Here is a 12,513-nt window from a genome sequence, read left to right as displayed (position 1 = left end):
GGGGACAAGAGTAGAGAGACAGCTGATGAAACATTGAAACATTAACAGGAGAAAATTTTATAGAAGCAAACTGTCCATCGCCGTCAGTCATCGAACCCAGGACCTGTTGAAAGAGAGGCGAACACTGTATTATAGTACCTCTGCCTCTAGTGACTAGACCACGAGAGCTCCACTCGAAAGCTGTTAATAATCTAATAAAATATACAGATCTACATTAAAGGATAGAGAAGGCCTCTATACATTTAAATCCTTTTCTAATAAATGAAATAAGAAATATTTGTCTTTGTTGAAATTTGATAACAAAATTATAACGTAACAGTGTAGACACAGCGTGTACACCTCAGTTCATCTAGACTACATGTAAGAACTCATCTAAATCTCCAGAGACTATGTATGACAATAATAATAGGCCTACTTCTATATCAGTATTATCAGATCACCAGAATCTCTCTCTCTTATTTCAGCTCTCTTTGAATCTAGAACTGGGGTCTTAGGAACACAGAATGCTCCATGCTTTCTTGCCCCTCTTCATGAGGGTCCATTTCTTCACTCAGTGAGGGCAGGCTGATCGTCTCGATCATCAGCTGGTAATTCAATAGAGTAAATGAGGTGATTGGTGTCAAAGACATGTCCTGATCCTTTGGTTTCTTAGTCTAACTTAAAATAGTAGTAGGTGATCATCTAATGCTAAGTAACCTAAGTAATATTAGATCTAGATCTAGATCTAGACAGCCCTACCGCGATGAGACCAAAGATTCTCTTCTAGAATCTAGAGATCTAGTCATCTAGGGTAGGCTAGAAGAGAATCTTTGATGAGACAGTTGACCATGGGCACTTAATTAGCCCAGATCTAGAGTCTACATGATTTTCAAATCTAGATTTCTGTGTTTAGCCTATCGCGTGGTGGTCGATCTCAAGGTCTTTTACAACTTTTAAAATTTTTTTAAAGGGTGTCTCTCTCTTACTCTGATTATAACTGAATGAACATCCACTTTCGACTCGACTTCACCCAGTTTCCCCACTTCTTGTGTCTCGTCTTTCGGTGTTTTTATTTGGATAACATTTGTTTGAACTGTGAACTTTACTACATACTTTCGCACTTTGACCCTTGACCTTACTGTCGACATTCCGTACAGAAGCCCTGTGTCTATCTTTACAATCATTAGTAACGATAATGGATATATGTTTATTAAAATAACACAAAAAATTTTTTTTTGCTTTTTATTTCAACATAGTCGGTAACATCTGACCTGTACCAACAATTTTGATGAAACTGGACGGAATTTTTGGGGAATAATAAGTCATAGTTTTACTCCTAAGCTTCAATCATATTATTACAAACTCACATTGTAATTTTGGATGTCATAACGTACATACAACAACAACAAAAACAACAACAACAACAACAACAACAACAACAACAACAACAACAACAAACAACAGCAACAACAACATGTCCCTATACAAGTACATGTACCTAGGCTTTCTCAGTTGAAGGCCTAGGCATGTACATATATGAATGTTTAAAAAATTACTGCACATCTTTGGTCAGGAATCATCATGACGCTGTAACGAGGGAACTCGAAAAGGCATGACCCTAAAGCGCCGCTTCCAGACTTTCTATAAAGCAAAAGCCAAAATAAAGTGATTGAAAAAAACTTTTGAACAAAAACTGTAGGCGACAATAGGTCTATATCTAGAATAGACAACTCATCCAGGAACATGATTCACTTGTTCTTCTTATTTTACTTCTCTTGTTTTCCACTTTTTCTGTTTGAAGACTTTTTATATTATGTATATAAAAAACTCAAGTTGTTTTTTTCTATCCATCTTAATTTTCCCTATTATCTAGCCTCCATACCTGTCTTTATAAATGAGCTAAACAGAAAATAATATTTTAGAATGTTCTTTAAGTTTATTATCCTTTATTGCACTATTATTTATTACTTTCATGCTTGTTTTGTTTCTTTTGTGTTAGTTGGTCTTGATTTCTTTTTTCATCCGCTTTTTATGCTTGCTATGATTCTTCCCCCGTCCTCGCCTGCCAAAGATTCTCTACTACATGATCTTTGTGCCTACTGGATCTAGATTCTAGCCTAGATTCCTTTGGCGTCCGAGTCACACTGCATTAGGCGCCTGGCCATTCTGGAGTACCAGGGAATGAGACTGCAGACCCGGTATCAAAGACTGGAGCAAGCCTGCACCTGACAGACAAAGCCGCCTCTTTACAGACCTGCAGGGGGATCATCCAAGCCAAAAGCAGAGAAAAGCGGCTGAACAGATGGGCCAACGCCTAGGCCTTCTCAGGGGAGGCTGTATATCCAGGACGATTGGCTCCGGAATGGAGGCCGGGGTGGGCGACCTTATCTTGATAAGCTGGCCTCGAGACCGGTTCTTATCTTTTATCGAGGATCAATGTGAAAATCGTCAATTAAAAGCGAAAAGTGGCGGTAGGTAGATGCTCTAATACTAAAACGTATACAGGGGTGGAACATTTTTGCATTACGTTTTTGCGTGCCGATAGTGTAATAGTAATGTGTGTAGTCTGTAGTGTGTAGCCGTTTAGTCTGTCTAATCTCCTAGCCTCTTCATCGTTTCGTTCAGTGCTCTTGAGATGTACACGTTTTTTTCGTTTGATTGGATGTATTTTCACTACACTCAATTCTAAGGATTAAATTTGTGCTTATATTGTGTGCTTTAGTGTTCAGCCGAGAGTCTAGCTTTCTTTCATCTTGAGTGTTATTGTTACTAGTCTAATTGTGAAAAAGTTTTCAGCTGACGTCTCCGTTTCCGCGCAAAGAACCGTGTGAGCAACATTTCAAATTTGAACATGAGAAGAAAGTGTAGGGGATAGGGCTGTAGAAGTGGTTATGCCAGCCAAAAGGGAGATAGCAAAATAATTATATAGATTTCCAAAAGATTCAGAAAAAAGCACAGTGGATCAAAAGTGTTCCAAATAAATTAATCATGGTAGAAGATGTCACGGATTACAATGTATAGTACATGGGAGTTTGCTCTCTGCACTTCCCACCTGATGTACCTTTGACACGGGCTGGAAGATTTATAGTGCCCACAGAGTCTCCATCAATATTTCCAGAAGTACCACCATCATGTTGTGGCACACCAGCTCAAAAAAAAAGAAAGAAAGAAAGAAAAAAGAGCAACTACAACAAGTTCAGCTTCTTCTAGAGCTACTGGTATTGATGAAATGAATGTATTTAAAGAAAGAGAGATGCCTTCAAGTTCGATTCAGTTTTATCAAACATCGGATATGAATATAATGAGCTGACAGCCATTGTCAATGTTGCAAAGAGAGATTATAATTAAATACACACGTGTATCGCTCAGCAGAACTCGAGATGGCCCTGTTTTTGCATTTTCGATGTATTTTATGGTTGTTCACCACACCCATGCCATGACCACGTGAAAGAGGTTTCATTTGAAGCTTCACAAACTAAGGCACATCAGGCATCCAGGCTTCACTTGCGATGTTGTCACATGCTAGAGTCAGTTAGCCTAGAGGAAATTTTGCACTTCGTGTGTAACCTTCCAGAGAGGCATTGTTGGCCTGCACTACTCTAGATCTACCACTTGCTGGGTAGGGTTTTTTTGTTGTTGGAAACCACAGAAAAACTGCAGAAATTGATTGGTGGCGATTTTGAGGGACTTTCCATCGACATTCCATCTTGATATTGTTATCCTAAGCTCATGCAGTTGGCAAATATTATTATTAGGACAGGCGAAGTAAAAAAAATAGCAAAGCTGTCATCCTGATCATGCAAACAGTAATTTTTTCAGAGGTCAGAGACGTCTTTTTTTATGAACAGCTGATTGGTTTCAGTTATGTGCTCACCATCTGGAGATTGACATGTGTGTGTGTGTGTGTGTGTGTGTGTGTGTGTGTGTGTGTGTGTGTGTGTGAAATTAATTTTCTTTTATGTTTGTTTAAACATGTAGAATGAGAACGGTGTCTCTTGTAGGCTATCCGTTGCAAGTGAAGAACCAAAGTTATCCCACTTGTGTGCCACGGTCTGTATTTCATGGTAAAATGCGAACGTAATTCATTTTCATGTTGACGAATTGATACACTCTGTCACTGATGTGAACTTCCTTTGTTATAAGAGCCAATAAACTCTCACAACAAAGCAGCAACAACAAAAATACATTGAATTTAAGTAAGGTTCCATGTAGGCCAGTCTAGTGAGTACAGCGCGAGAATGCTCCATCACCCGCACCAGCGCATTAGTTTATCGCCGCTTTTCGCATTTACCCTCCGGGAACGCGGTAGGCCTCCAATGCCGAGGCTAATCGTCCTGGATATACGGCCTCCCCCGACAAGGCCTTAGAGGCCAATGCAGAAACAGGAAGATCTCTCTTTGGGTACATGGACAAACCCGACCCCAAACAAACACCATTCGAATCTTTTACGTAGAGCCGATCAGACATTGATATTCAGAGCCTGCACAGGACACTTACACTAGGGGGTTTCACGAAAAAAAATTTTAACGATTAATTTGACCAAAATATATGTCACTAGATAGAACTAAAGGAGCTGAGAAAAAAAAAAGAAAAAAAACTGCATGAAGATTGGATAAACGGTTCAAAAGTTATGCAAGTTTTTTGTTGTGAATTTGGGCATTTTTCGGGAATAATTAATTACTTACTAAACGTATATATAGACAAGAGGATGGCACTAAAATGTGCGAAATTAGGCATGAGAAAGACAACTTAGCAACAGTTTTCCTTAGTTAAAAAAAAAAAGTTGCTTGCAAAACATATGATAATCGTACATTTCCAGAAAGGTTATGCAATTGCCTACATGATAAACAATGTATTACGTAATGTGCAAAGTCATGTGACCAAATATGGCCGCCAATATGGCCGCCAATGACGAAACGCGCAACTGATTTTGACTTAAAAGTGACATAACATTAATGTTTTAAGTCAAACGTGTACAAAAGCATTATATTGTCTTAATCAGAACGACTAGGCGCATCTTACGAACTGTAAAAAAAGCAGCAATAAATCCATTTTATTTTTAAACAATCATATTTCACCCCGAAAAAATGAATGTAGCTGGGCACGGAAAACACGAACACTGAAAACTGAAAATCATGAATAGCTCGTACAAACTGCCATTCCCTGACTGATATCTCTTCAATACTTCATCACCACCTTTAGCCCTTAACCCGAATTATGGATGTGTCGAAGACGTGTGTCATCTCCCGATGTATTTAAATTATTCGTGCCTGACTTTAGTGATTTTGAATCTAATTCCCAAATGCCAACAGTCTTGAGCAAAAGTATACATTCTTTACATCGGCAAAAAGTGATGCATCCAATGAAAGAGCATACAACCAAAGAACAGATGGATACAGAGGAAGAGAACCAGCGTCTGTGGTATAGCGGTTAAGAGCTTCTTTTTCATAAGCAGGAGATCTAGTGTTGATTCCCAAGAGGGGAAGAAATTTAATTGTTATCTATACTCTTCAAAAAAAGAAAAGCTTAACCAAGTGCTTGTGTTTTCGTGATAATAAAATATGTAAAGAAGAGGTTTTGTGCATGCTAGTTTTTTTCACACATATCTTGAACTTTTCACAACAAAATTCATTGTTTACTCACAGTCACAGGTAGGCACAGCCTAAACTGTCGAATTGTGTGATAATTGAATGTTAAAAAGCTCACAACTTGTCTAATTTTGTGAGTAGTCGAACGAAGTTTGGCATGTGAGTTTATTCACTGGGCGGCTCTTTAATGGCCAAAAACTGGTTTGTCAGTTCAGCAATATGCCATGCCACGACTAACGATAGAAGAGCGAAACCAGGCTATTGGACGCTTGCAAGCCGGAGAAAGTCTAACTGATGTTGTCACACATTTCAAAGTGTCACAGTCTACCATCAGCCGACTTTTTGCAAGGTTCCACCAGTCCAACTCCACTGCCGATTAACCGAGAAGTGGACGGCCAAGCGCAACAACTCGAGCCCAGGATCGCTTTATTCAGCTTCATCACCTGCGGGATCGTTTTGTGCCTGCCTTTTCAACGTTCCAAGCGCTTCGGAATGTCATCAGAATTTCCGACCAGACAGTACGCAACCGACTCCGAGAAAGAGGGCTCCGCGCATATCGACCTTTAAGTTTAAGGACATTGTTGACGGACCGGCATCGCCAACAGCGACGACAATGGACCACTCAGCACGTCAACTGGAAGCTACAGAACTGGCGGCACGTATGATTCAGTGATGAATCCAATTTTCTCATCTTTCGACACGATAGACGACGTCGAGTTTACCGACCTCGAAATGAGAGGTTCGCAACTAGATGCATCTCCCAGGCCTTATCGCATGGTGGTGGCAGTGTGATAGTGTGGGAAGCAATCAACCACACTCGCAGGAGCAACCTGGAGAGAGTACAAGGTTATCTGGCAGCCTAGGCCTACATCAACAACGTTCTCCTACCACATGCCCTTCCATTGCTTCAACAACCAGGGGCAATCTTCTGGAGGACAATGCCAGATCGCATACTGCCAGAGTAGATAACTAGAGACTTTCTGATTAGAAACAATGTCCAGACACTCCCATGACCTTCAAATTAACCGAATATAATGCTATAGAACACATTAAGGATGCTTTGGACAGACGTCTCCGGAACAGAGTTGTCGCCCCTGCCACTCCTGATGAACTGTTTACCGCCTTGGATGAAGAGTGGAGGGCAATACCACTCCCCAACATTCGTCGTCTCATCGCCTCCCTGCCCAGAAGATGTCAAGCGGTACTCCAGTCAGCAGGAGGCCACACACAGTATGAATGGTCGCCCTTGGACGGACAGATAGGATAATCCAATTGATTGTTCAAAATCAATTCAATTTTGTTGATAATCAATAAACAGCAATGACTAACATTTCAAAACGTATTTTCTTTCCTTCATTTATATCAAGTTATTCAGAGCTGTACGATTATACACGGTGGACAATTTGATTATGCGGTTGTTGTTGTTTTTTTGGATTTTTTTTTTTACAGTAGTATCTCTGTCTTTCCACTGTGATGTAGTATCTCTCTCAGCCCAGGTTGACCCGAACAGACAGGAAGGGGGTGTAAAATCACCTACATTTAATTTTAACTATAAAAACACACACACGAAGGAGCAGGGCAGGAAAGGCAGGATAATAACAATAATAAATCAACAACACAGAGATGTTTTCAACTGCTGGAGCAGTAGGAGAAACATTGAACAAAAACAATATAAGCATACATAATAATCAAGAGAAAGATTTTTGCTTCTCGCCTCGACACCATAAGTATAAAAGGTAACAGAGGCTGCTAAAGATAGGCAAAGTACATAGTAAGTAAACTCCCTACGATACCATACCATATTACCAATGATGGTACATAACAAGATGGGCCACTTCTCTCTTTGAGCCAATTGAAAAAGTGTCCTCAAAATTTGGTGGCGCCGTCTTCACAAAAGCGCACTCTTTGCGAACAGAGTTACCCTACTTGAGTTATAAAAAATAAAAGTGAAACTAGCAAGTTTTGGGATAAATTTCGGAAGAACGCTTTTTTAAAATGGTTACCCTGACAAAAAACCTTTTCCGGAGGAAAGGGTGATGGTTTTGTTTAATTTGACTTTAGAATGAAAGGCGAGAGGTCATTAAGATTTTAAAAAACCTAAAACTCCGCACTGAACGTACCCGAACTGCTGATGAACAGCAGTCGATCTGCGCACGCAAGGAGGTGCTATTCCTATTCTTCTTCTGGAAAAACGAAAGAGAGCTTCAAAACAGACTGCAGCGCCATCTGAAGCAAAGAGCATACTTCCTGCGGACACTTTTTTGGCTGAGTGGCCCATCTTGTTATTTACTATCATTGATATTACCAATTACCAGACCAGCAATATTCTCAGTCAACAACAAGATTCCGTTTTTTCATTTTACTACAGAAGTTCAAAGTAACATGGGCTTCTGAGCCACAGAACTTGGCAGGAGCAACAATCATTTATATAATAATATCCTTCTTCTGAGGAGCTCAATACTAATTATTATTTCACCTTGCCTTGCTGCCAAGTGAACTTATCATCAAGATTTTTCAATATATTTTTAACTCTGCACCAAATGACTACTGCGTAATCTAGCATCTGCGTTTGTTGCCATTTTTTGTCCAAAAGTTGCCACAAAAAGTGGCAAAAGTTGCACACCAACAAGCACATAAACAGAATTGACCCCCTGTGGGAACCCCATTGCAGGCACTGTGATTACCATGAGGAGACGGTTGAACATCCTCTCCTTCACTACCTGGCGGTTCTTCGACGCCCCTACAGACTTACAAAGCCTGCTCTACTCTGGCGTTGACCAGATGACAAGGACATGTATAGTTACTTGAGGGAGGCATTGCGCTGCCAAGAGCGAAACGCTGGCAGTTAAAGGGCTTTGAAAACAACAACAACATAATATATATATATATATATATATATATATATATATATATATATGTATATATATATATATATATATATATACACGTCTGGGGGGGTGGGGGTGGGGGGTTCAATACTTTCATTTCTTCTTCTTCACAGACCCTTATTGACTCCCTTACTCAAAGCTGGAATTTAAATGACTTATTATCACTAACATACACATTATAATATAATATTTTTATTTTGAGGAGCGTGGCCCTAAACCCTGTCCCTTCCAATACAAGAAGAGTAGCCTCACAGCACGCAAACCTCATCCCTTCTCATCACTGAACACGATTTTAAGAGCTCAACCTATATACTATATGGCATGCTGCAAGGTGTTATTTTTTGTTATAATATATTGAATGAGAAAGAATTTAACTACCTTTCTTTCCAAACACCTGTCGTTGTAAAGAATCGGACAAAGTATATTCTGTTGTCTTCTTTCTTCAACAAACAGGATGTTAATTGTAAAAGCTCCATCTACTGTGTATCGAACGTGTGTATATATGTATTGTGTGTGTGTGCGTGGGGGGGGGGGGGTCAAATTACGCGCTCGTATATTGTTTTTTCTTGACTTCCCTGCCTCTGCAGAGGCACTAAATGCATGTAGGCCTATCAAATTCGATAAGAACGTATCGTCGTTTCACTCCTCTGAGTATATCTTAAAATCAACCGCCGAAATAACTCTTAAAAGAGAGCAGCTGTGATGCCGCCATCTGCTGCTGTCCCTATTGATTCCATGCCATGTATTGACGTAGCTAGCTCAGAGTCCCGCTCCAGTTTTAAAAATTATAAAACTCACCCTCTCTTTTCCAGGGGTGTTTCACATAAACGAGCGCGCACACACAGTACACATTTATAAACATCCACACACCCACTCACGCGCGCGCACACATGGCAAGTGATTTTCTAAGATAATATAATGGCCTAAGAGAACCTAGGTTTATGAGTGTCTATGTGAGTGCGAGTTGTTTACATCCTTTCCTGACATATGAACTGTGTCCAAGGTGTGAAGAGCATTTCTACACTTTTAGTGCTTATTTCTGTGAATGAAACATTCGACTTCACTTGATTATTTTTGCCGAGTGATAATTTTTATAGTTTTGTACTTATAAAATATTTGGCGTGGTCTTTCAAACTTCTAAATACATGTCATTGTAGTTTCAATGTTGACGTTCTTGGTCATGGTTTTATATACACCTGGCTTCATTCAGTCGTGGAACCAAAGAAGAAAATAAGTGCTACTTCTGTAAGTTATAAATATTTGTTTAATTTATAAGTTGTGCATTTGTTTTCAGTGGTTGGAAGACTAATAATATTATTTCATCGAGAGTTTCTGTATTTCTATTTGGATGCATCCAACACAACCTGGCTAGGTCCCAAGAAGCAGGCTCTAAGTGCCCCTTTCCCCCTAAAGTATGCTTATAGGACAAGTTCAAAGGACAGGACATGTTTAGGACAGTCTGTAATTACATCTGATGCCAAATGTTTCACAGAAATAAAACGAAGAATCTTATTCGCAATGGCAAAAGATAGTTTCAATAAGATATTAATATATACCAAATCCTGAAAAAGAGAAACACCCCAATGGCCACCAAAATGAAAGTTCCTCAAAGCTATTTCTGGTCAATTCTTCTGTACGGCTGTGAATGCTGAACAATGGCTATAAAGACCGTGAAAATATAAGAGAAGCAACAGTGAGAAATGTGGTTTGTCAAGAGACTGTTGAGAATATTATCTTATAAAAACAACAACAAATGAGGTAGATTTAGATTTAGTACTTGAAGAAGCCCACTGATAAAAACAAACAAACAGGTAACGTTAAATGCAGTTTCATGGACACTTGAATCGACATAATAAAGTCCTTGAATATCTAGTTATCACTGGCAAAACTGGTGGCAAACGAGGCACTGGTGGATCCAGAGCAACTTACTTGGAGAGCTTAAACAGATGGGTGATAGGGAAAGATCAAGATAACGTAGCTTTTTTTAAATAGAGCATTCGGGTAAAAGAATGAATGGAAGACAACGATCGCCGATGTCTGTTGCAGATCAGGCACCCGATGATGATGCTGATACATGTACTGATAGCATAGCAACACCGTTACGTTGTGTCAGTTAGCTGTTAAATGAGTTCTGAACAATACGAATTTGTTCTGCCTGCATTGAGTCCAGCGTTCTGTAAAAGAATGACTGTGGGGATTTTGTGAGTGAGTTTGTTTTGTTTTGCCTTGTTTTGTTTTGTTTTGTTTATTTTCTAATGCTTCTATCTAGAGTAAAACCCCACCGCCTTGAACTGAGGACGAAATTACTAGCCTAAACCATTTCGCCCAGGAAGACGCTAATTCGTACAAATTGTAACTCTTTTAGTAATTTATATAAGGCTAAAAATTTGACAAAATTAGTGAAGCCTATAGATTATAACATTAACATTTTATGCAAACTTTACCGTCTTTGTATTTTGTTGTTTCTTTTCGTGGCTATGTTTGTTTGTATGTGTCTGTGTTTTGTTGTTTAGATTGTTTTTATTTTGTTTTAGGTGTGTGTGGATTTTTGTAGTTGTATTTCTGTTGGTCTCTATTTTAGGGATTGGGGGAGGGGTGAACACCTGTAAGTCTCAGAATAAGCTTACTCTCAATAATAAGTACAAAGCAGTCTAATATTAAGACAAAAAGGAAGCCGGAGAGAAAAAGAAACAACTTATATATACGTTGATGAAACAGCAGTTTGGAGTAAAAAAAATGTGGAAAGAGTGCATAAAGCACAGATTTCTATTCCACCACCTTATTTCTTTTCCATTCTACATTTTGCTTTCTAAAAAGAGAACAAACATAGGTTTCGAAAGAAAAGTTATATCATTTTACTGTTCAAAATATAGGCATACAGTCAAACCCGTTATACCAGCTACCTTGAGACCTGCATCATGTTAGCGGGACAACAGTACTGGCGATTTAACGGGATAGTATCGATTACCATCTTGACAAGAGGTAGAGACTATGGAGACTAGATAAATTGTGGCCAGTCTAGATTCATCTAAATCTGCAAGGCGCGATTGCTATGCGAAGTTAAAAACAAGTAGCAACCAATAAAAGTATACAGGTCTAGTTGAACTTCACGTACATTTATAGTGCAAATTTCTTTCGGATCAAGAGCTAATTATGTGTCCAAGACCTTTTAGACAAACATTGTTTTAACCGGGCACTCGCCAGTCCTCAGACCGCATCGGGCTTTTTACGTAGTGTTAGGAGTCCTTATAATATAAAAGGTACCACGGGCGCCCACCATCCTTTTGGTCATCAGGCTAATATCTGACCATGCAAGATGTTTTGCCGATAGGCCAAGGTGACGCGGTTCTTTTGAAATTTCTCCAGGCGACTTTGAAATCAAATTTCAATTGTTAAATAAAATATTGACCGAAGCTTAGAAATAATATCATTATCATATCCAACGCAAATCAGGATCAAATGCTTGGAATAGGCCGAACTCGCGCTGACGCACGTTGGACAGAGACTATCAAGCAGCCACAAAATGAATGCCGTGGACCGTTCAGAATGTCTACCTCTGGCGGACAATCCGCTGGCGGTACAACGGGGCAAATTTACAATAGTTTAATAGGAACGTACATCTAACCCAGTTGGCGATAAAGGATGGCATTGTGAGGTCGTAAATACTATGTTGTTTATACAGGGGCTCTTATCGTAAAACCCTTTGCAAAACCTGGCGGTATAACGGGGCGTTTAACGAGGTTTGACTATGATACAGTGAGCGGGTTAGTTTTTCTCAACAACAATTCAGAACATAAACAAATTGTATTACTGTAGGGTCCTGTGTAGCCGTCGTTTTCTGTTTGCAAAATCAATACAATATGTTTCATATCAGCGGCTTAAACACATTTGCAAATCGAATTTTCTCGCTGCTGAAATAACTTATAGACATCAACAGAAAATTCTAAAACTCGTAATACGATTACTAGAGAGTTACCTCACTGGCTAAGTATCATGAAAAATTGTGACACGAAGAAGAAGAAGAAGAAGAAGAAGGAGGAGGAGGAGGAGGAGGAGGA

This window comes from Aplysia californica, unplaced genomic scaffold (genome assembly GCF_000002075.1).
Source record: "Aplysia californica isolate F4 #8 unplaced genomic scaffold, AplCal3.0 scaffold00002, whole genome shotgun sequence".
Taxonomy (NCBI): Eukaryota; Metazoa; Mollusca; class Gastropoda; order Aplysiida; family Aplysiidae; genus Aplysia; species Aplysia californica.
Note: the sequence above shows the minus strand (reverse complement) of the source record.